Raw genomic sequence first — 23809 nt, 5'->3', positions numbered from 1 at the left:
GACGCTTAACTGACTGAGCCACCCAGGCGCCCCACAATTTATTTATTTATTTATTTATTTATTTATTTATTTATTTATTTATTTATTTAAAGATTTTATTTATTTATTCATGAGAGACAGAGAGAGAGAGAGAGAAGCAGAGGGAGAAGCAGGCTCCCAAGGAGCAGGGAGCCCGATGCGGGACTCGATCCCAGGACCCCGGGATCATGACCTGAGCCGAAGGCAGACGCTTAACCGTCTGAGCCACCCAGGCGCCCCTATTTTTTATTTTTTAAAGAAAGTCTCTTCCTAAGGATATTCTTAGGGGTCTTGTACAAAGGCATCCATGGTTCTGTAGTGGATTTGAACTGGGAGCCTGTCCGTCAGGACAGCTCTGAGTTTTAGCCTGTGGTGGTAAACAAGAGGCTGGCCACAAGTGAAATCAAAGAGAAAGCTGGATTTGCAATCGGAATACTCAAGTTTTCACCCAAACTTCCCTCTCTTACAAGTTGAGAGCCCTGGGGAGACCATTAGGCACTCCACATTCCTTTCCTGGTCCGGGTCTCTCGGGAGGGGGCCTGATCCCCCAGTGCGGGTTCTAGGCAAGGCTCTGAAGCAGAGCCCTGCTTGCATGGCCGAAGCCATGGTGTTTGTTCTTCTTTGTAATGCCCCCGTTCTCATTCTCATGCTCTTTGCAACTCTCCCCCAATGGCTCTGTAGGAAGGGTCTGGTTCATTCATTCAAACCCGTATTTATTAAATGCAAGGGGCATTGACAGTGGGACACGCTGACCAGAGTGGTAGAGCTCAAGGGAGCCCAGCTTTGCTCCATGTTGAGTCTAAGACCTCTGCCTGAACTTGTGAACAGGTATGTTTGCGGGAAGGACATGCATCCTCTCTAAGCCTTCATGGTTTCTTCATGCATGCATCAGAAATAATAATACTTCCTTTACGGGATTCTTGTGAGAAGTGAAAGCACGTAAGTGAAATGAGCCTCAGCAAAGTGTAAGGCAGAGGGGCATGGGCGAAAGTTCATTGCGGATGGTTTTGTTGGGTTTGCTGAGTGGTTATTTTTTGAAGATTGAACTTGTCCATATTTAAAAATCAAGAGATTTCACATTTTGACGTGTGGATTTTTTTACTTGGCTGGGCCCCGGCGTTCTGGCATGGTAGCCGTCTGCTCGCACTCAGTAATGGCTGTTCATGGTCATGGGAGCCCATGCCTCAGCAAGGCACCATGCCCCAGCACAGACCCCCGTCCCTCCACAGCAGGAGGGGGCGTGGTGTTGCAGGGCAGGGGCTCTGAAGGCAGAACACCCTACCCTGAGTCTCTGCTCTACCATTTGCTGGTTATGGGGCTTTGGCCAACCTGGTCAACTTGCAAAGCCTTAACTTTCTGGAGCCTCTCTCTCTTCATCTAAGTGGGATGATATTTGTATCTTCTTAGAGGATGATGGCAAGGACTAAGTGAAAAAAAAATGCATGTGAAACACGTAGAACAATGCCTGGTGCTCACAGGTGTTTGATCGGATTTACCTGCTGGGTCTCTGAAAGCATTTGACTTAACTTCTGCTGGAAGATGTGAATCAAATAACATTGTTTCTATTACTTATCTGCCTATCCATCCAGTAATTTCTCTGCTGTATGTTATCTGGTAGTTCCGTGGGTAAAAGTAGGATTCTAAATAAATTTAAAACCTCTTCTAAATATTCTTTTAGGTTACCCAGACTGTCCTTCCTTTTGGAGGATGTTATCTGAATAGCATCCCTCGGTCAGTTGTGCCATGCCAGCCATTGATCTTGACCTCCTGTGAGTCTACATAACATGCTTTCAGGCTTGATTTTATTCTACTGGTAGTTGTTGCCTTTTATCTTCAGCCAGAGTATGAATTCTGTCATAGTTTTATGTTCCTATATCTTGCATCATACCTAGCATAATAAATTGCTCATAGAATGAATACCTGAAGTTACTGCTAAATAACAGTGACTAGTTCTACCGAAGGCAGGCCCAGTGACATCCAGGTTCTTGTAGGACAGATTTTTCATGATAGCAACATTCCCTGTCCCTTCATCCTTCCATCTACCCATCCAGTCCTCTATCCATCCTCAGCAACCACTCGGAGGGTGCCCACTCCCGGCCAGAGTCTCAACTAGGACATTGGTGCCTCCAATAGTGAAGAAATGGATGAGACATGCCCCATGGAAAAAAATAAAAGATCAGGCACACATGATGTGAAGTTCGCTAACCAGACAATTCCTTTGCATTCTGAGAGGCTAGTGGGGGAGAGGAGGTAATCGATATTTCCAGGCTCAGGTGACATCAAAGGGGGAGTTTTTCTGTCCTCGTCTTTCCGTTTTTTTTTTTTTTTTTCTTTGATTGTACCTATTCTGTAACCACAGGCACAAGCAACTTCTTACTTCTGTAGTAACAGCAGTATACGCAGCTGACCTCCAAAGTCTGTGGAACTGGGTTTGTCTGGAACTTTCTGAGATAGTTACTTTCTAAAGGGGTTATAGGTGGAAATTTTTTTCTTGCCATAATTGAACCATAAAGCATGGACCTTTTGAGGGCTATGGCTTGGTTGTTGGCTTAAGTCTGCTCCAAAGTGGTTTCCATTTCTAAATCACACTCGTGTACTGAAAATCATATCAGTTCCTTGAGATTTGGACAGAGTTGTTACTTTGGGCTCTTTTAAAACCAGGGTAGGACTTGCCTCACCCATGTTTATTGGCCATTAACTGGAGGATCAGTAGTGGGTCTGCCACATCCTTATTAGGCAAAAAAGTCCTCTGTGTCACAATTGGTGTCCAAGAGAGGGTCTTAATTCACTTTTATTTATTTATTTTTTTAAAAAGATTTTATTTATTTATTCATGAGAGACAGAGAGACAGAGAGAGAGAGGCAGAGGGAGAAGCAGGCTCCCAAGGAGCAGGAAGCCCGATGCGGGACTCGATCCCAGGACCCTGAGATCATGACCTGAGCCGAAGGCAGACGCTTAACCATCTGAGCCACCCAGGCGCCCGGGTCTTAATTCACTTTAAAAATAAAAAAGGAAAGAAAATTACTTGCTTAAAGAGTACCTTTTGATATTGGTATCATTTGAATGAATCATATAATCTTTTTTCTTTTGGCATTTATTTTCTTCTCCAGTATTATCTTGATTCTAATTCTAAAAAAAAAAAGAAAGTTTTTTTTTTACCCTTTGTAGTTTGAATAGGAAAGAATCTTATTGTAAAAAAACACTGTGTTCTCTTTTTCCTTTTTTTTTGTATGTATAATTACTGAGGCTAAGGATATATTCAAATTATTTCAGAAGGCTTTAGTGAACTTCCTAAAAAGTTTAGAAGTGCTAAAAAAAAGTTCTACTCCTGGTAGGCTAAGAAGCTCTGTGTTAGTGTGGGTCACTTCTTCTCGCTCCCTCTGTGCCTGGGGTACTCCCAGGCCTGTATGGCTGAGGCTTCCCAAGGTCACTGGAGAGAGGAGAAGGAGTACTCTGGGTAAATTCATTTATTGTCCTTGTCCCCACCTTCATAACTCAAATGAACAAACAGATACTAGTGTCCCTTGGATGCCCATTGCCTTTCATCTCTCTGGTACTTATGCTCAGTATCCTCTTATAATAATTTAATATTAACAACGAAATTTGTGTTCTTCTAGAAAACTCAGAAAACATGAAAGGACCAAAAGGACTGAATAAAGGCCAGTAAACTCACTTCCAAATAAAAAAGCTCTATTAACATCTGTGTGTGTATCTGCATGCATGCATGCATGTGTGTGTGTGGCAAGAAAGAGACAAAGATGGAGATAGAGATAAAAACAAAGAGAAATAGACTTTAATCTCTGCCTGTCAAGTTCATTGTTTTACTTCCAGCATCTAGAATAGTGCCTGACACACAGTAGGTGCTCAAAAATATTTGCTGAAAAAAAAAAAATAAATGGATTCAAGCGGATCTTAGAAGTTTCCCTCCTCCAGGAAGCTCTCACACACCACCTGGAGAGACCTGCTTTTTCAGGTCTCACTAACCACGCAGCCAAAACCACCTTCACTCACCCTTTCACTGTGCAGACCTACCTCTCACCTGTCCACACTGCCACACTCACTGGAGTCTTATCTGTCCCTGGAGACGGCCATTAGCCTTTTAGTCTTCCTATTTTTGTACCTTACCCTCTTTGGAGAAAATGAGTTCTTTGTAAAGCCAGATTTCTTCTGTTTCAAGTTAGACTTATGTTCCCATGTCCTGTCTTAGTGAAAATTTGCATTTTTCTGGTGTAATGTTCATTGTGTACTTTTGTAGGAAGGTGTTCCCTAACCCATGTAAATGAATGTTTTTTCCCTACTATCAAGAACTGAATGGTCTGTTCTAGGAAACTACATGTTCAATTTCAGCAGAATTTGTCTGACTTGTGCCTTTTGCCATTGCCGAAATCTGGGAGGGAAAAAAAAATAAAACAAAAACTAGTGAAACTTGATCCATAAAGCCAAGTGGAGGGCCTAGCATTATAGCAAGCCACTGCATAGATTGTCCCTTAGAGCAACATAAGTGACCAAATGTAGGGCTCAAAATAGAACTATGGGGCTCTAGCTGGTTTGGACTGCTTGGAAGTCAGGGGCCATGGGTTAGATTCTGGGCATCCTGGGTAGGAGTCCCTGCCAATCCCCAAAGAAATAAGAGAATAGTTCTGGCTTTGGTCAAGACAAATGCCTAGGTGCGGCTGGGACAAGGCTTTTATGGCTTTGTCTTCATGGCCTTAGGAAGCTGAAGCCCTCATGAGTGGCTTCCTGAAAAGATGAGATATTGACCAGCAAGGGTAAATCAGCATCAACTTATGAGTCAACTTGTTTTCTTGGCCATCTGGAGGGTTGTCTTAAGAAGATTTTATGGCTTTGTCTCAGATCAGTGGGAAAGAGGGCTGTGTGTGATCCATTAACGATGTCTGTCAAGGGAATAGGAGTGGGAGACGGGCAGGTAGGCCCGCTGTTTGCCATCCTTGGCATACACAAGGGATTGTGCGCAAAAATGGTATTTTAAATTATAACACTCGGGAGAAGTATGTTGTAAAGGGCTCTGTGACAGGGTGACCATAGGATTTTTCATCAAATTAGGATTCTTTTGAGAGTGAAAGGGGGTGCTGTTGCCCTAGGAGTAAACAAGGATCTATGACACTTTGTTCATTGCAGACAACCCTCAAATGGAAAGGTATTCCCTCCCATGTGTGCTCACCTTGAAGTCCAGGGGCTACTTGGGCAAGATCTCCCTTTCTAATGTGCCCTGCGCTATTTCCCGGGAGCCCTTGGATTGGGGCTTATTTGTCCTAACTCTCCAACCTGATGAAGAGTGACCCAAGCACCTGCCTCCTTTTGTCCTCAACACACTTGGTGTGCAGAGGGGCTCACGGTGAGAGCTCCACAGCTTGGTGACTTTTCGGGTGAGGTTGGCAGATTTCCAGGTCATGTTCAATGCTGGCTTCTGCTCCCCCTGATGGCAAAACCACCAAATCCACCTACTGGTTCTCTTTCTCCAATGCCAGGGTTGCCCTCTCACTCCCTGTGGTGTGAATGGCCATGCAGCCTGACCTCAGAGAGCTAGCTTCCCCAAAACCCAGCCCCAGCAGCCTGCCCCTGAGACCTGCTGGCCATCGTTCTGCCCCAGAGCAGAGTGCTCACACCAGGGCCTGCAGGCCAGCAGGGAATGATGGTAGAAGTCTGTTTGCTGAGCATGAGAGAGTTGGGATTCCGTAGGTATGTTATTTTTTTTCTTTGTTAAAAGTCTGGATCTTTATTTCCCAAGAAGGTCTCCCATTCCTTAGATTACCATGGATAAACTCAGGTTGTGTGGGTCTGAAATCACAAATTTGAAATGATATAATGCATGGCTGACTCTTGACTGCTGAGATAGCTTCTGGAAATGTCTGGTCGGCTGTATTCCTGGTAAGCTTGTTGACCTTGTTCCGACCTCTCTCCAGGTGGGAGAGTGAATCCCATTTCCCAGACTGAGTATCGAGCTATGTGATCAGACAAGTGATGTCCTTGGCCTGCCACAATATCTTCATTGTTGGCTTCATTGTTTAGTTGCCAGCACGAGTCAGAAGACGTGGATTTTAGAGCTGACTTTGTCACAAATGATCTGCGTGACCGTGAACACATCACTTGCCCTCCCCCACCCCTTTCTTTATCTGTAAAATGGGAGGTGGATCAGATCAGTGGCCATCAAACTGTTTTAGAAATGGTTCCCCCTTTCCAAAACATAACATATATTCCTAACAGACAGAACCAAAGCTGCTCTGATTAAAGCCAAAATTAAACCCAGAGTGCGCAGGGCTCATGGTGTTTTCCCTTACTGCTGGCCTCTGACCCCGAGGCTGCTCTGCAGAGGGGGCTATGGCTGTTTCTGACTTCCCCTCGCAGGAGAATCTGTGATGTTTCTCTCCTGCTGCCTGCCTCCTGGTCATCTTTCTGGGTAGGCCGTTCCCTGCTTGTAGGCATTCCTAGCAGGGGGTGGGTGGGGGAAATTAAAAGGAGATGAAATATAAATCTCTGCACTTGGATGCTCGTCAGCAGCTCTGAAGACACTCCTGGTTAGGGTGGTGGTTGAAACCAAAGACTTAGAGAAGGTTTTAGGTTATCTGTGCATTGCAATTCCAGGGCTTAGGTTATCTGTGCATCATAATTCCAGTGGGGCTGGGCTTTCTGCTCCTGGGAATGTCGGCTGTGGGCTGACTGTCCTGTTCTGTATCTCTCTCCAGCACGGCCTCTGAGACAATGGGGCTCAGGCCTGGAATAGCAATTAGAAGAACCCTGATCTTGGGAGGCACCCGTCCCTTGTCAGCACTTGATGAAATTAGGGGCAGCCCTAAGCAAGCAAGGTGGAAGTGACTTTGTTGACTCTATTTTATGCAGGGCCCTTAATTTATATCCTCTCTTTAAATCCTTGCAACAACTCTGTGAGGCAGGCTTTCCCATTTTGCAGTTGTTTCCTTGCTTATCCGTCTCCTGCTGGAACTGAATTCACCTGCGGAAATGATATTTTATCTCTTGGCCTGGATCAGTGACACCTAGTAGGCCCACTGATTTTTGTTTGTTTTCCATGAGTAGGATAGGTGAGTGAGTGAGAAAATGAAGCTCAGAGGTGTTAAGTAATTAGCTTGGCAATAAATCTGGGCCAAACATCGGTCTCTATCATGTCCGGCTGATCCAAGAGTGGGGAGGCGACTGTGTGGGTCCTCAATTTTCACCTTCTTGCTGCTCACCCGCAGTCCCTTGGGTCCTCCCCTAAGTGTCCCCAGGCCCCACAGGCTTTCTCCATCCTCAGGATTCCCCCAACTAAGTTAGCCCTGGCTCCCCTTTCTAGGAGAGTTTCTCAGCCAGGATAAGAAGGTAAGACTTCCTTAGAAAATTGGCCTCCTGCTCTGATGTTTTTCTCTCTTTTTAGGATTCCAGGATTCTCAGTACAATGGTTCCCAAAACTGTTAGAGATACAGATTCCTGGGCTGTACCCCAGGCTCACTGAATCAGGATTTCTGGAGATGGAGTGCTGTCCGGGCAGGTGATTTTTAAAGCAACCGGCTCTTGGAAACCAGGACAACAGATCCTGCCCTTCCTATGCAACTCCATCTTCAGCTAAGAGCCCCGCCAGGAACTGACCTTTAGGCTCACATGGGCCAGTTTGTCCTCTCCAGCCCCTGCTACTCCAGGTCCCACTTCTGTACTTTGGGTCATGGTTTTTGTCCCACCTGAAAAAGTCTTTGCTCCTGTCCATCTTTACATCTGTTGCAGGATGGTCCTTGGAACCCCCCTCATCCCCAAGTCCCCACTTTGCCTCCTGCAGCTCACCCTGGTTCCTCCTTTTCTGAATTCTGCTAGGTTGTGTGGGCAGGGCCCTCAATTCGCCCTTCTTTCAGTCATTCAGCAAAGAGCGAGCAGTCGTGATGGGCCAAACACTTGTCCAGATGCGGCAGACATTGCAGTGGACAAAGTAGACAAAGACCCTATCCCCATGGTTACCGTTCCTCATGTGTTCCTAACACCAAGTGGCTGCTGGGCACTTGGGAGGCACTGGGTAAATACCCGAATGACTGTGGCTGGAGTGAAGAGAGTGGGGTAGCAGATGAGGGAAACAGGTGGTCAGGGCTTAGGTTATGCAGCCCTCAGAAAGCCGCTGTGAGGACTCCAGCTTTTATTCCAAGGATAGTGGGATGGTATTTGGTGTCCTGAGTAGAATAGTGGTGTGAACAAACTGACCTTTCCTCCTGCATGGAGAACTGGCTCCAGGCGGTTGGGGCAGAAGGAAGGAGGCCCGTGGGGAGGCTCTCGCAGTGGTCCATGTCTAGGGCACTTGGGCTGAGATGTCATCAGTGCCAATAGTGAGAAGAGTTTGGACTCAGGATGCATTCTGATGGGGCGCCTGGGTGGCTCAGTAGGTTAAGCGTCTGCCTTCGGCTCAGGTCATGATCCCAGGGTCCTGGGATCGAGCCCCACATTGGGCTCCCTGCTCAGCGGGAAGCCTGCTTCCTCCTCTCCCACTCCCCCTGCTTGTATTCCTGCTCTCTCTGTCTCTCTCTCTGTCAAATAAATAAATAAAATCGTTAAAAAAAAAAAAAGGATGCGTTTTGAGAGCAGAGACTGTGGGTTTTGAGGATGGATGCGATGGAAAGTAAAGTCTGAATTCCAAGGCTTTTTACATAAGCAGCTGGCTGGACAGATGATGCGAAACCGACAGGGCTGCTAATTTTCTGCTTGTCAGTTTCCTTTTGATGAGGGCAGGGACCCTGCCACATACTGGGGCAGAGCCCTAGCAGGGGCCTGGCTCCCAGTTGGTGCTGCACTAAATAATAGGCTCCACAAGCAGCTAGCACTGCTGATTGGTAACATAGAGTTTGAACCCCATTCTGTGGCATCAGCATCTTGGGGGGAGTGGTTTGGGTGTTCCTATTGCAAAAGACTGTGAGGGTGGCCCCTCTGCATCACTCATTTGTCATCAGGGAGCTAAGATGCCCCCTCTGCCTCTGCAGGAGTTGGGCCGGGGGGCGGAGGTGGAAAGAGAACCCAGAAGTTCAGCAGCCCAACTCCTCTCTTTCCAAGTTTGTACCTTTTGGGAGGAGAGTTACTCCCTGTTCCCTACACACATGGGTGCTTCTCTGCCTTTGCAAAGGCTCACCTTGTGCCGATCTCTCTTGCTTTCCGTCTTCGCTTTCACCACCCCTTCCTGGAAACCCATTCCAAATGCTGTTTCTTCCATGGAGCTCTTCCTGATGTCCTAGCCAGATGTGGTTTCCGCCTCTTCTGAACCCCATAGTGGTTTATGCCTTTCTTATGACATCATATTCTCCAGGGTTTTACCCAGTCTTTTGAGCTGGAATGCCCACAGTGAAGTGATGGGCCTTAATTATCTTCGCATTCCTCCCCCAAGGCCCAGTGCAAGTCGTTTGAACCCAGTAGACACTTGATAAATATTATTCAAATTGAAATTGACTTTCTTTATGACTGATCCCTTCAGCAGCTGCAGGAGGATACTTATCTCCTAAAGGAGATGTGGGATAGGAATCCAACAATCAAATAAGATATGTCAGATGGAGCCCACAATTACATGAAGTGGGACAAGTAGAAGATTTTTGATGGAGATGTCATTCTAAGAATGCTTTCACTTTCTTTGTGACCCTTTATAGGATGATAGGATGCCATGGATATAGGTTCTGTATCAGGAAGCAGTAAGTGGCTCTAGACAGTCCTTGCCACAATGTTCCTGGATAATCTGATTTGACAAGAGAAGCTGCAAATCCAAACTTTTTGCATGGAAAATCCTAATTTCTAGATGTTAGCAAGTGATTCAAGCACTGGTGGGAGAGCCTGGCTGCTGGCTCAGGACCTCTGATTTACATGGTAGGCTTTTCCCCTCTGAGGGAGGTAAGTAAATTTATTTTGAAATCTCCAGGAAATCTAACTGCTTTTTGGTAAAAGGAGGACGTTTGCATCTTGTTTTTATTCTCTAACATTTGCTTTCCATTGTTTTGCTTCCCTCTGTGGGGGGACCCCAGGGTTATGATTATTAATTTGTGCTTGAATCCCAGCTTCGGGTGGCATAAGCCCTTCTTGCTTGCCTTGAACTCTGTCTAACGGGCTTTTTATTTTCCTCCAGGAGTGGTTTAAATGGAGGCTGCAGTCTTCTGCAAAGCATAATTGGTTTTGAATTGTAGGTTTAATAATAATGATGTTAGGCTTAATGCAGTACCTTTCAGCCTCTGCTGGCAGCCCTTGGCAACCAGTCAGTTATCGACCTGCATGCTGTCCTCAGGAGGGGACAGCTGTGGACATGAGGCTCCCCACTCCATCCTGATGTGGACTGCAGGCTTGAGGGGGTCCAATGCCTCCTGCAGCCATGGGCCACTGGAGGAGAGGGAGGCCCATGGGCATCCATTTGTGCCTGAGCTGGGGTGGAAGGGGGGTCCGAGACTGGACTTTCAAGGTTCTTGGTTGTCTTTTTTTGCTCTTTCTTCACCCTTGGGTCACCCAGCAGCTTATTAGGAATTCTTCTGGAAGATGAGCAGAGGAACTCAAGTTCCACAATTCAGCTTCTGTATAGATGGCTTAATTGGGAGGATGTGTTAACTTAATTGGTTATCATCAGGCTTCTGGCTTCTTTCTGTATTTTAAGTAACTTTTTCTCATTTTCTCTTACCATGGCCAATAACACATGCCTTTTGAAAAAATTAAATCTTGTACTTTGGTCCCTCCAAGTGAAAAGAACTCTGGTTCAGCAGTCAGAGAGCTGGGATTCAGCTTATGACTCTTTCTGGAATGATCTGAATAAACTTAAATGGGATACTTACCTCTCCTGGACTCATTTCCATGCCGGATAGATGAGGAGATTAAATTACAAAGCCACAGAAGTCCCTTCCAGGGTTTGCAATGGATGACTTAAGTGTTTTCGTGAAGTGACCCCAAACTCCTCCTTGGACAACATTTGCAGTGTTTCAAAAGTCCATAAAAATACCAACCTACATGTGTTCTACAACAGACTAACTGAGGCTTGGACAAGTGAGGGCTTGTTCAGCAAAAACTCAGCATTCTGTTATAAAAAGCGCAGAGAAGGATGTTGGTGTTGTGGGATGTGGGGCATCCTGCTTGAAAATTACAGGCAGCACAGCCGATGACAGGGTGGCGGCACCCACGGCCGCCCCGTGGAGGCTCCCCAGGCTCCACCCGCTGGGCCAACCACAGACATCCAGAACTTGCCGTCTAGCTCCCGCTCCATGAGAAACAACTCCTCTTTGTGTGGGGTTCTGAACGTCCTCGCTGCGACTCCCGTTTCTGGGTGATTGTTTTTGTTTGTTGTTGTTGTGGATGGGAGCAAATTATGACCTGAGAAGAAAGAGTTGGGGTAGAAACAGACACATTAAGCCTGAAGAAGTTTCTCTGGACTTGGAAGTCTACGGTGGCCATGTGACCAGCATTTTGGAGGAAGGGTCACTTGCAGAGTTTGAACGGAGAGCACATAGGATACCCTATTTTGTGTAAACACTGTTGACTGCAAAGCTGATCGGACAGCTGTATTCTGCTTCTCTTTCCTCTTGTGAGCACTCTGCTCCTGGAGGTTCCAAGCGCATGCATCATAGACTTTAGCTGTCTTTATCACTTTTTCTTTTTTTTTTTCTTATCTCTAGGCAGTGTGTTGTATATTTTTGCAGGGGAAAATGGACAACGGAAGTTAATAGGTTTTATTCTCTCAATATAGACATTCTTTTTTTTTTTTTTTTTAAGATTTTATTTATTTGCGAGAGAGACAATGAGAGACAGAGATCATGAGAGGGAGGAGGGTCAGAGGGAGAAGCAGACTCCCTGCCGAGCAGGGAGCCCGATGTGGGACTCGATCCCGGGACTCCAGGATCATGACCTGAGCCGAAGGCAGTCGCTTAACCAACTGAGCCACCCAGGCGCCCTCTCAATATAGACATTCTTAAAAAGGACTGAACCTAATGTGAATGATAGCTTCCCTGGGAAGGGAAACTGTGCCCCCCCACCCCTTTGCCAGAAACAATTTGCCCATCTCTCTGTGCGATGGAGTAGCATCTTCTGAGTGGCAGGTATTAGCAGCTGAGGAGATAGCCTGAGCGGGCTGTGCAGTGAGGAGGGGTGAGAGGGAGGATGGGCAGAGCAGGCGGGAATACCCACCGCTCTTAAGAATTTGACATGGCCATATACAACTCCCTACTTGGACTTCTATTCTAAGAATTAGGGCCAAATTTGGGGGGGGGGTCCTAGGTACTAGCTATGGAAGGCTGTTATCTTCAGATTTCTTTCTTTTTTTTTTTTTAGGATTTCATTTAGTTATTTGAGAGGGAGAGAGAGCGCACAAGCTGAAGGAGAGAGAGAGCACAAGCCGGGGATGGGGCAGAAGGAGAGGGAAAGAGAGAAGCAGACTCGCTGCCAAGCAGGGAGCCCGACATGGGGCTCAATCCCAGGACCCTGGGATCATGACCTAATCTGAAGGCAGACGCTTAACCAATTGAGCCTCCCAGGCGCCCCACCTTCAGATTTCTTAAAAAGCCATCAAATTGCTGGCCACTAATGTGCTAATGGCTATAATTTAGACCTCCAGGGGAGCCCAGGGCTATACAGGAATGGGACGCAGAAGAGCTTAATTCTAATGGGGAAAGGCAAGGCCAGCAGTAAAAGGAGGTGGGTGCAGTTGAAGCGCTGTGGGGCCAGGTGGCCAGGGGTCTTCAGGACCCGGCGTGCAGCTCTGTGTGTCTGTGCAGGGTTTGAGGTCATGTGGTTTCTACCATAGACACAGACATCTTTGAAAATGAGGCCCAAACTTAAGATGGGATTGAGAAAATTTAGAATTTTTGTAAAGACCAGTTGAACACACTGAGAAAGGATGTCAGCCCTCTAAGGGTAAAGACTGTTCCAGGTCATTCACCACCACATCCCCAGCAACTACCAACCAACTTTATTATTCATTACTATTAGGTGGAAAATTAAATAAAGTGAAGAGAGAGAGGAGCTTGGGAAGACCTCACGCTGGTGCTGACCAGCCATTCCCTTGGGGCCCATGTAGGGTCCTGTGGCCGTTGTGAGGCTCGTGGCCAGGTCAGCTCTGGGGACCACTCTAGTGCTTGGTGCAGTAACAGATTGTCTTTGGATGCTTGAAGCATAAAAATAACTTGTTGGATAGAAGAATTTAAGGATATTGGGCACCCCAAGGAGCCAATGGGAGATTGGAGAAGACAAGGGGGCAGGCCAGGTGGACCATAGGATGGCAGCTGGGGTTGCTTACAGGGATGATCTGGAGGGATACGGGTCTGGCTCAGCATCCATGGCACTGCCACGTACCCCTGGATGTCCTGTTCTGCTTCTGGCCTCTCTGTGCTGCCCATCTGCTCGGAGCTCTCTAAACTACTCCTCCTCTACACATCCTTCCTGAAGATCTAAAGTCCAGGATGAGAATACCCATGCCTCTGCTGGCTTGTGACCTTGGGTGCTGGCTGTCCTCACTATAGCAAGCCTGGTGGGAGGTGGGGTACTGGCTTACACATGGGGGAGCCACTCCTTCCAAGTCAGTGGAGCAGGGCGCCATGCTGGGTGGCCAAGCAAAAGACACAACGTCCCCTGGGGGCAGCCACTGGAAGAACCTTCAATTCAATGAGTAATCCAGTTACTTAAGCAAATATGAAGAACGAAAAGAAAAGCACCACTGCGTCCATTGTAGAATTTATTTTTGTATCAAGTCAGAGCCAACAAGAGCCAACATGTTACAGTGTATTAAGAGTATGTTAATGATGGTTCCCAGGGACAAAGAGCTTTTTGGCTGATGGGATACTCAGCACATTCTTAAGGGAAAAGTCTCAAAGTGGAAGAGAATGGTCAAGGTGGTTTTGTTACCAGTTCAACCCACCCAGCACGTCAGAGAGAATGTCTGTGTCTAGGCTGTGATTCACCACCACCTATGAGGTCAGCCCTGACTCTGTCCCTTCCCTCCCCACGTTGCTGCCAGCTGGGCTGGGCTGTGGTTCTGTGGGCCCCGTGTCAGGAGGAGTCAGCTGGAGCCTGGCAGCCCAGCCTCATGTCCTATAAAGTGCTTCCTGGCTTCTGAGGTGAATTAACTCCTGTTTTTATGGCTCTGTTAATTCTAGCTCCTGTCTGTCTAATTCATTCCACATGTCTGGTCCCTTCTGCCCACAGCAGTGACAGCGCAGGCCGGAGGCTCATCTGTTCTGTGAGTCTTGTCCGCAGTTCTGCCCACAACCCCGTCCAAAAGCCCTCTGAGTTCTCAGGTGTTGCTCCCGGGGATGCGCGTGGAGTGCCTCTTCCTGCGCTCGACCACACCGGATTCCAAACGTTTTGAGGGCCTAGACCTTGACTCGTTTGTATTTTTTAAAATTTACTTTTATTGAAGTAAAATTGACGTGCGCTATCCTATATTAGTTTCAGGTGGACAGCGTAGGGATCCAGTATTTGAACATCCTGTGGAATGGCCACCCCAGCAAGCTTAGTTAGCACCCCTCGCCAGGCACAGTTACACAGTTTTTTTTCTTGTGATGAGAACTTTTAAAGATTTCCTCTTAGCAACTTTCAAATATGCAATACAGTGTTATTAACTGGAGTCACCGTGCCGTACATTACACCCCCATGACTTATTTATCTTATAACTGGAAGTCTGTACCTTTTGACCCCCTTCACCCAATTTGCCCCCCACCCCACCCCTCCATCTCTGGCAACCACCAATCTGTTCTTTGTATCTATGCATTTGTTTTTTGTTTTGTTTTGTTTTTCCTTTGTTCTTAGATTCCACATATAAGTTAGATCACACAGAACTTGTCTTTCTCTGTCTGACTTTTTTCACTCAGCATAATACCCTCAAGGTCCACCCATGTTCTTGCAAATGGCAAGACTTCATTCTTTTTTTTAATGGCTGAATACTATTTCGTTGAATATAAATACCACATTTCCTTTACCCATTGATGGACACTTAGATGCTTCCATATCATGGCCATTATAAATAATGCTGCAGTGAATGTGGGGGTGCATATATCTTTTCAAGTTATTGTTTTTATTTTCTTTGGATAAATATCCAGAAGTGGAATTGCTGGATCTTAACAGTACTTCTATTTTTAATTTTTTTTTTTAAAGATTTTATTTATTTATTTGACAGAGAGATAGACAGAAGAGCACAAGCAGAGGGAGTGGCAGGGGGAGAGGGAGAAGCAGGCTCTGCACTGAGCAGGGAACCCGATGTGGGACTCGATTCCAGGACCCTGAGATCATGACCTGAGCCGAAGGCAGACGCTTAACCATCTGAGCCACCCAGGCGCCCTATTTTTAATTTTTTGAAGAACCTTCATACTGTTTTCCACAGTGGCTGCACCAACTTACATTCCCACCAACAGTGCACAAGGATTCCCTTTTCTTCACACCCTCATCAACCCTTGTTATTTCTTGTCTTTTTGGTAAAAACCATTCTAACAGGTGTGAAGTTATATCTCGTTGTGGTTTTGATTTGTATTTCCCTCATGGGGGTGCCTGGCTGGCTCAGTCAGTAGAGCAAGCTATCCTTAATCTCAGGGTCATGAGTTGATGCGCCATGTTGGGTGTGGAGCCTACTTAGAAAAGAATGTATTTCTCTGGGGCACCTGGGTGGCTCAGTCGGTTAAGCGTCTGCCTTCAGCTCAGGTCATGATCCCAGGGTTTTGGGATCAAGCCCCAGTTCAGGATCCCTGCTCAGTGGGAAGTCTGCTTCTCCCTCTCCCTCTGCCAGTCCCCTGCTTCTGTGCACTCTCTCTCTGTCAAATATATAAATAAAGTCTTTTTAAAGATGTATTTCTCTGATGATTAGTGATGTTGAGCGTTGTTTCATGTATCTGTGTCTTCTTCAGAAAAACATCTATTCAGATCCGCTGCCCATTTCTTAATTGGGTTTTTAAAAATTGTTCTAAAATTTTTAATTTTTTTGGCCATTGAGTTGTATGAATTTTTTATATATTTTGGATATTAACTCCTTATCAGATATGTGATTTGCAAATATTTTCTCCCATTTAGTAGGTTGCCTTTTCATTTTGTTGATGGTTTCCTTCACTGTGTAGAAGGTTGTTAGTTTGATATAGTCCCACTTGTTTGTTTTTGCTTTTGGTGTCGAGTCCAAAAACCCATCACAATGTCAGTGTCAAGATGCTTACTGCCTATGTTTCCCTCTAGGATGGTTTCAGGTCTTATATTCAGGCCTTTAATCTATTTTGATTTATTTTTTGTGTATGGTGTGAATACTAGTCCAGTTTCATTCTTTTGAATGTTACTGTCCAAATTTTTCAACACCATTTATTAAAGAGACTGTCTTTGCCCCATTGTATATTTTTGGTTCCTTTATCATCAGTTAATTGACCATATATGTGTGTGTTTATTTCGGGGCTCTCTCTTCCGTTCCATTGATCTATTTGTCTGTTTTTATCCAGTACCACACTGTTTTGATTGCTGAAGCTTTGTACTATAGTTTGAAATCAGGGAGTGTGATGCCTCTAGCTTTGTTCTTCTTTCTCAAGATTGCTTTGGCTATTCAGGACCTTTTGTGTTTCCAAACAAATTTCAGAATTGTTTGTTGTATTTCTGTGAAAAATGCCATTGTAATTTTGATAGAGATTTATTGGATCTGCAGATTGCTTTGGATAGTACAGACATTTTAACAATATTGATTCTTCCAATCCATGAGCATAGAATATCTTCATTTATTTGTGTCTTCAGTTTATTTCATCAATGTCCTACAGTTTTCAGTGTACAGCTCTTTCACCTCCTTGATTAAATTTATTCCTAGATATTTTATTCTTTTTGATGCAATTGTAAATGGGATTGTTTTTTAAACTTCTTTTTCTGATAGTTTGTTATTAGTGGATAGAAACACAGCAGATTTCTGCATATTGATTTTGTATCCTGCAGCTTCGTTTACTAATTCTAACAGGCTTTAGGGTTTTCTGTGTATAGTATCACGCCATCTCTTTGTTACTGCAAATAGTAACAGTTTTACTTTTTCCTTCCCAATTTGGATGCCTTTTATTTCTTTTTCTTGCCTGACTGCTCTGGCTAGGGCTTCTAGTGCTGTGTTGAATAAAGTGGCAAGATTGGGCATCCTTGTCTTTATTTCTGCTCTGATCTTTGTTATTTCCTTCCTTCTACTAACTTTGTTCTTCTTTTTCTAGTTCCTTAAGGTGTAAAGTTAGGTCGTTTATTTGAGATTTTTCTTGTTTCTTGAAGTAGGCACCTAATGTTATGAACTTCCCTCTTACAACTGCTTTATCTTCATCCCATAAGTTTTAGTATGTTGTATTTCCATTTTCATTTGTCTCAAGGGCTTTTTTTGTTGTTGTTTTGTGTGTGTGTGTTTTTGATTGACCCATTGGTTGACCCAGGAGTTGACCCATTGGTTGTTCAGTGACAAGTAGTCTCTCCTTACTTTACAGCTAATTTTCCATTTTCTTTTTGTAATTCATTTCTAGTTTCATACCATTGTGGTCAGAAAAGATGATTTCAGTCTTTTAAAATGTTAAGACTTGTTTTCTGGCCTAACATGTTGTCTATCCTGGAGAATGTTTCATTTGCACTTAAGAAGAATGTGTATTCTGTTGTTTTGGGATGGAGTGTTCTGTGTATATCTGTTAAGTCCATCTGGTCTAATGTGTCTTTTAAAACTGATATTTTCTTATTGATTTTCTGTCTGGATAATTTATCCATTGATGTAAGTGGGGAGTTTAAGTCGCCTACTATTATTGTATCATTGTCTATTTCTCCCTTTAAGTCTATTAATATTTGCTTTATATATTTTTACTCCTATGTTGGGTACATAAATATTTACAAATGTTGTATCTCATGTTTGACCCCTTTATCAATATGTAATGCTCTTCTTTATCTCTTATTACAGTTTTTGTTTTAAAGTCTGTTTTGTCTGATATGAGTATAGTTACTTCAGTTTTCTTTTGGTTTCCATTTGCATGGAATATCTTTTTCTGTCCTTCACTTTCAATCTGTGTATGTCCTTAACATCTGAAGTGAGTTTCCTATGGGCAGCATATAAATGGGTCTTGTTTTCTTCCTCCATTCAGCCAATCTGTATCTTCTGGAGAACTTAGTACATTTACACTTAAAGCCATTACTGATAGGTATGTACTAATGACCATTTTGTTAATTGTTTTTTGAATGTTTTTTAGTTCCTCTGTTTCTTCTTCTCTTGCTCTCTTCCTTTGTGGTTTGATGACTTTCTTTAGTGATAAACTTAGATTCCTTTCTCATTTTTTGTTTAACTACCATAGGTTTTTGCTTATTGGTTACCATGAGGCTTTCATATAAATAGTCTATTTTAAGTTGATAACAACTTAAGTTTGAATACATTCTAAAGCTCTACATCTTTACTCCCCCCTGACATGTTTTATGTTTTTGATGTCACATTTTACATCTTTTTATAATTATTGTCGTTACAGTTATTTTTACTACTTTTGTTTTTTAACCTTCATACTAGCTTTATAAGTGATTAACCCATTACCTTTTTTATATATTTACCTTTACCAGTGAGATTCATATCTTCATATGTGTTTTTGTTACTAATTGGCACCTTTTCTTTTCAGCTTAAAGAAGTCCCTTTAGGGCGCCTGGGTGGCTCAGTTGGTTAAGCGACTGCCTTCGGCTCAGGTCATGATCCTGGAGTCCCAGGATCGAGTCCCGCATCGGGCTCCCTGCTCAGCGGGGAGTCTGCTTCTCCCTCTGACCCTCCTCCCTCTCATGTTCTCTGTCTCTCATTCTCTCTGTCTCAAAAAAAATAAAAAATAAAATCTTTAAAAAAAAAAAAAAAGAAGTCCCTTTAACATTTCTTGTAAGGCTGGTTTAGTGGTTATAAACTCCTTTAGTTTTAGCTTGTCTGGAACACTCTTTATCTCTCCTTCAATTCTGATGATAACTTTTCCAGGTACAGTATTCTTGGCTGCAAATTTTCTTTCAGTACTTTGAATATATCAAGCCACTCTCTTCTGGCCTGTACAGTTTCTGCTGAAAAATCTGCTGTTTGTCTTATGGGGGTTCCCATGTATATAACAAGTTGTTTTTCTCTTGCTGCTTTTAAGAATCTCTCCTTATCTTTAACTTTTGACATTACAACTGTAATGTGTACTGAGTTCCTTTGGGTTCATCTTATTTGAAACTCTCTGGGATTCCTGGATCTGTTTGTCTGTTTTTTTTTCCCCCAAGATTAGGGAAGTTTTCATCCATTATTTCTTCAAATAAGTTTTCTGCCTCTTTCTCTCTCTCTCTTCTTTTTCTGGGATTCCTATAATGTGAATGTCAGTTCACTTGATATTGTCCAATAAGTCCCCTAAGCTATCTTCACATTTTTTCATTCTTTTTTCTTTTTGCTGCTCTGACTGTGTAAGTTCCTCTGCCCTGTCTTCAAGTTTACCAATCTTTTCCTTTGCTTCATCTAGTCTGTTATTGAACCCCTGTAGTTATTTTTCAGTTCAGTTATTGTATTCTTCAGTTCTATGACTTCTTTTTCAATCCTTTTAATATTTTCTGTGTGTTGAAGAGCTACCTCTCCAAGTCTTAAAGCATTGACCTGTTGTAAGAAATGAACGTTATTGTTCAACCCTGCCCTAGGTCTTGGTTGTCTATCACAATTTTGTGAACATCCAAATATCATTTTGTTTTTAATAGTCCCCAGTATTGGAGGTTGTGCCAAGACCAGTCCGAGTCCCAAAGAGGAAGAGCTCAGTCAGTACCTAAATTCAGGCTGATTAAAAGCTAGATCGTCAGTCAGACAACGGATTTTAAAGAATGCAAATATATACAGTCTGATAAGACTGCAAATGTTAAGCCCCAGAGCCAACTGACGGGGAGGTGTTTCTGGGCAGCAGTCACAAAATTGGGGCTCCAGATGAGTATACAAGTTTTTTTTCTGTGAAATACTGGTGAGCTATAGTGAAGCAGAGGGAGAGTGCAAAGATGGTATTCCTGGTTTACAAGCACCTCTATAGTCTCTAGATGCGCGTGAAACCTGAAGCCTGTCACTAAGACCAAAGCTCCAGGACTAGCAGGTAGACCTCTTTCACAGAAAGGCTGGGGGTGTGTTTCAGTCTGCTGTCTGTGCAGTGCTCCAGGGTGGTTGCCTGCCAAGAATAGTCTCTCTGATTGTTACAGTCCTGTGGGATCTAGAAACATAAGCCCCCCCGGCTATCAAGGCCAGGCAACCAAGGGATATCTTCTGAGTAGCAGCCACAAAAAACAGGGTACTAGATGCAAAAACTGGGTACCAGACATGTATAAAAGCTCCCCTCTGAGAGATACTGGTGTTGTAGACCATGACAAGGGGACTGCAAAGATAGTACCCACCCTCCAAGGTTTTAGGAAAGTTTTACATCAGCCCTTAGATGTGAGCTTAATTAGAAGCCTGCCCCTCAGGCTGCAGCTATGATGATAAGCTAATAGGCTTCTTTCCAGAAAGATTGAGCTTCCAAGTCTGTAGCCTCTTGCTGTGCCCTGGGGGTTATATCTCTTTAAGAATTCCTTCTCCAGGGGCGCCTGGGTGGCTCAGTTGGTTAAGCGACTGCCTTCGGCTCAGGTCATGATCCCGGAGTCCTGGGATCGAGCCCCACATCGGGCTTCCGGCTCAGCGGGGAGCCTGCTTCTCCCTCTGACCCTCTCCCCTCTCCTCTCTCATGCTGTTTCTCTCTCGCTTCCTCTCTAATAAATAAATAAATAAATAAAATCTTTTAAAAAAATAAAATAAAATGAAATAAAATAAAAGAATTCCTTCTCCAGGGGCGCCTGGGTGGCTCAGTCATTAAGCATCTGCCTTCGTCTCAGGTCATAATCCCAGGGTCCTGGGATCGAGCCCCACATCGGGCTCTCTGCTTAGCGGGAAGCCTGCTTCTCCCTCTCCCACTCCCCCTGCTTATGTTCCCTCTCTCGCTGTGTCTCTCTCTGTCAAATAAATAAATAAAATCTTAAAAAAAAAAAAAAGAATTCCTTCTCCATTGGTTATAGTACTATGGGACCCATGAGCATAAGCCCTGCTGGCCACCAGAGCCAGGTGATAGAGAGGTGTCCCCTGGCAACCTGAAGGCCTAAAGAAGGGAATGAACTCCTTTCTGTGAGATGGCAGCAAGCTGGAGTAAAGTAGAGGGAGAGTGCAGAGATTGCATTTACCAGCCTTAGCTCCCTGAGAGCTCTACTATAGGCCCCTATAAATGTGTCAAACTAGACACCTGAAAAAAACAAAACTAAACAAAACAGAGCAAAAAACTAGAGGCCTGCCCCTGAGGCCAAGCACCTGGACAAGTAAACTGGCCTCTTTCTCAGAAAGACCAGGTGTGGTCTTCAGTCTGCACAGTGCCCTGGGATGGTAGCCTGCCCAGAACGGTCTCACCAATTGTCAGGCCCCTGGGACCCAGGAACGCAAACCCCTCTGGCCACTGAAGCCAGGCAATCGGGGAGCTCCTGGGTGGCAGCCACTAAAGCTGGGTCCCCAGATATAAAACCTGGGCCATCAGACATAGGTAAAACCTCCCCTCTGGGAGATACCAGCGCTCTGAAGTAGAGCTGAGGGCCAGTGCAAAGATGACACTTGCCCAAAAAAAGGAAAAGAAAAGGAGAAAAAAAGAAGAAAAAGAAGAAAAGGGCAGTGGGGTGTGGAGAAGAGAGCACCTGCTGGCTTTGGCAAGATAGAGGGAGAGTGTGGAAGACAGTGCTCACCAGCCTCTGTTCCTAGAGAGGATCCCAGCGGGCCCCTGCCCCTCAGACCAGCGCTTCAAAATTATGAAATGAGTCTTTTTCATGTAAAGTCTGGATGCTTTTCAAAGGGCTGCTTTTACAGAGTCCTGGTGTGGGTGGGTCTGTGCACTAGCCTGTAAGGAGCCATTCCTCAGATCACCACAGCGCCTTGGGTCTTGCGGGCATGAGCCCCATTGGTCTTCAAAGGGGGGTGGGGCTTGTCTCTCGGGCATCGGTCTTAAAAGTTTGGGTGACTGATGTGGGTTCCAAACCTTTGGTTCCTCAAGGAGAGGCTCTTTTGAGTTCCCTCCCAGTTGTGGGTCACTGCACTGGGGGTGGGATTTATAGCAAGATTGTGTTTCAGCCTTTCCTACCTGTTTCTAGGTGGTTTGCCTGATATGAAGGGGTGGTTGCGCTGCCAACTTTTAGGTTTTGTTTTTTTTTTTCCAGGAAATTGTTCCATATATAACTGTAGATTTGATGTGTCTGTGGGAGGAGATGAGTTCAGGGTCTTCCTACGTCACCATCTTGAACCAGAACCTTCAACTCGTTTGTATTTTATATCTTCCCTGAGCCTGACACTTAGCAAGGGCTCAACAAATTTTGTTCAATGAACAATTCAAACACCTTGGAAGGCTATCTGCCTTAAGCCATGCTCAGCCACTGCAGGAAGAGCAGCACCTGAAAGTCTTCCCAGTAGAGATGGAGTTGGGGTCAGGTTGCCCTTTCAGGCCGGGGAGGTGCTGAGTAAGGGGATGCCCCAGAACTCAGCAGATGCAGAAAACTGACTGTGAAGGAGTGGGCCCAGGCTCTGAGCTGGAGATGCAGCATGCCTGGTGGGGGGGCGGGGGGCGGGGCATCGGTATGGTTATACAGCTCCTGGGCTGGAGAAGTCTAAAAGGGAAGAGGGACATGATGGGAGGGTGATGGGCACCGGAGGATTTACTTTCCTCGGGTGTGGACCCTGAAAATGTCTGCCTGATACCATCCCATAATCAGTTGTCATCTTCAAGTAGCAAGGAACCTTAGGGAACTTAAATTCTCTAATTTTGAGTTTTCCAAAATGTGTGTCTTGGATAAGTCTTCCTCTCTCCCTCCTTCCCTCTTTTCTCTTTTTTCTCACACCTACCTTCCTTCCTCCCTCCCTCCCTCCCTCCATCTTTCCCTTCCCCCACTCCCTCCATCCCTCATCTTAACATAGCCCCCACCTTCTTATGCCAGATGGGTAAATGTGTCCATTTTAGAATCTACCCATCTCCTCCTGGAGTATGGAAAGTGTATGGTCTCTGCCTTTAAAGCAAAATGGTAGAATAATAAAATGTCAGAGAAAGAATTCTGCTCTTCCCAGCAGCCTCCCACCTCTCCCTCCCTGTGTGTTCCCTCGTTACAGTATGTTCCTGGTCCTGCTTGACTGTGTTCCCCACTCCTTCCTCCTCCTCCTCCACAGGTTCTCTCCCTCTCTGAGCCATTAGCTTTGCTCCAATTCTAATTCTAACCCCATTAGCAAGACTTTTTCAACCCACAAGCAGTGAGCCTCCATACCAGCACTTCTAATCATCAGCCCCCACCTCTCTTTGTCTGTGCCCACTCACTCCCCCACCTTCTTACTCTATCATTTCCATTGTTGTTATTTCTGGGTGCCTGGGAGGGAAGAGTGTAAGCTAACTGCTGTAGAATCAATCTGTATTGAGACCACCCTACTCATAACCACAGGGTGTTTTTAAAAGGATGAGTTTGAACAGCTGTCAGTGCACACACATCAGGCTCTTTGAGGAGGCTTCAGGGGAGTAAAGCTTTCTAGTATGAAATGAAAAGATCAGTTCTTTATCTTTCACCAAAACTTTGGTTTAGCCTGATTTGCTGTCCGTCTTGTTGAAGGACAACATGTGGTCCATGGAATGTTGTTAGGAGCTTCTTAAAGGGGGAGGGGGTTATGAGTATGGTTTGGGGAAAACATAGTTAAACAAACCTAAAATCTCTGTACCAGGGACTTCTCAGAAGTATCAGTAGGTTAAGTTTGATGAAGACAGGGATTGTGTCTTTATTGTTCATTCCAATACCTAAACATAAAAGATGATAAAAAATGAGTAAATGCATT

Source organism: Mirounga angustirostris, unplaced genomic scaffold (genome assembly GCF_029215605.1).
Source record: "Mirounga angustirostris isolate CCGP_5_RB_7025 unplaced genomic scaffold, mMirAng1.0.hap1 SCAF_7, whole genome shotgun sequence".
In the NCBI taxonomy this organism is placed as follows: domain Eukaryota; kingdom Metazoa; phylum Chordata; class Mammalia; order Carnivora; family Phocidae; genus Mirounga; species Mirounga angustirostris.
The sequence above is the reverse complement of the archived record's forward strand: the minus strand, read 5'-3'. Positions refer to the sequence as shown.